The sequence below is a fragment of the Coturnix japonica genome, chromosome 2 (genome assembly GCF_001577835.2).
Source record: "Coturnix japonica isolate 7356 chromosome 2, Coturnix japonica 2.1, whole genome shotgun sequence".
Lineage (NCBI taxonomy): Eukaryota > Metazoa > Chordata > Aves > Galliformes > Phasianidae > Coturnix > Coturnix japonica.
In genome coordinates, this window is record NC_029517.1 from 61,687,855 (window position 1) to 61,689,669 (window position 1,815).

Sequence of the window (1,815 nt, forward strand, 5' to 3'; positions counted from 1 at the left end):
TGGCCCCCGTGGCTCTGCAACCATGGGAGCTCTTTAGACTAAACAAAACCCGGGTTTCTAGGCTAGCAAGCGCTGTAATAAAATCAAATATCAAAACAAAATCAGTTCAAATTAACTTAAATATCTGGCCTTTGGATTTTGTTTTGTTTTGGTTTGTGTGTTTTTTTTCCCCCTGTCATTTGTTGGTCCCCCTTAAATTCCAGAAAAGTTGGGTTCATTTTATGGCTGTCACCCAGAAAGAGACACAGCGGTGTTTTGAGACGCCCTTTGTTTGGGAACTGCGGAAAGGGAACCTCACTCAGCCTGCTGAGTGCAGAGTGCTCAATCCTGGTGCGGAGAGCAGAGAGCAGGAGGATGCCCGAGCAGATCTTTCTTCATCAGGAGAACAGGCAGTGAGAGCATCAGCCGCGTTCCCTGGGATGTACATGCATTCATAAGCGGAAAATAATAATCATAATAATGAAATAATATATAATTATAATAATAAGAATGACGATGGTGTCCTGGTTGGATGGATGCGCGGGGGCCGATGCCGTCGAGGTGCCGCTGGAGGGCAGTGACACCCCGCGCTCGGCCGCCGTTCGCAGAGGCAGTTTTTTCCCCGTTGAGGTCCTGTCATTCCTGTATAAACAAGTTACGTTCGAGTGTTTAGGATATAAATTACGACCATGCAGGCTTGCCTCGGAAAGAATGTAAACACAGCACTGTGGTCGGAGCAAACTCTGAAGCTGACTTTATAATTTATCACAGGCCCTGAGAAGCTCGAGGAAGAAAAGAGCATGGTTGAGCGTAAATATGTATTTTAAAAGATGAGGGATTATAGATGTGTGTGAGCGTATATCATTACACACGTATCATTACATGCGTATCATTACATATACAAAATGTTACATGTGTGTGTGTCTATGCTGAAAGAGTATATCCGTATATACGGAGCATCTTGCTCAAGCTCTCTCTCCTTGGAACCCACGGGGCTCCGTACCGGGGTGCCGCGGGGCGCGGGGCCGCCTCTGTCCCGGTGGAGCCGGGGCCGACGGAGCTCTGAGCTCCGGGAGGGACAGAGCCGGGGGTATCGCACAGGAACGGGGATGGAGAGGGCGAGCGGCCCCCCGAGCTTCGGGCCTGGCAGGGCACGGCGGGATGGAACCGTGCAATCATGGAATCGTTGGAGTCGGGAGGGACCTTTAAAGGTCATCTAGTCCAGCTCCCCTGCGGTGGTAGGGGACGGGAGTTGTTTGGCTTTGGGGTGCTTCGGGAGCCCTTTTTGGAGTTTTTTGTTTGTTTTTCCTTTCTCTCTTCTTTTTTCCTGCCTTTATTTTTTCTTCCTACCCAGTTCCGTTTCCACTCCTTCCTCAATTCTCCCAGCCTCTCAGCCACTTTTTTACTAAGGACCCGTCTTGCCACCCCACCTCCCCACACCCGAAGTACTCTCAGTGCCCCTAAGGAACGCAAAGAGGTTCCGACGGGGACGCGGGGACACCCGGTAGCAGCTCCAAGCAGCTGGCAGGGCACCCCGCAAAGGCTCTGGCTCTCGGGTTGGACTCCTCTTGCTTTAAGCTCACTACCCCCACTGTCTCCCAGTCACCCCTCTCTCTCCTCCTGCGGGATATGTTGCTCAGGGCCATGATATAGCGGAGGGTTGTTAGTTAGGGTAGTACAATTAGGTTGCGGTTGGACTCGATGATCTTTAAGATCTTTTCCAACCTGAGCGATTCTATCATTCTATGACTCGGGGTTGCAGCTCCACCAACGGAGAATGGTTTGAAGGGAGAGGTTTCTCTCAAGGGGCCAAAGGGAAACGAGTGCCCGCAGTCG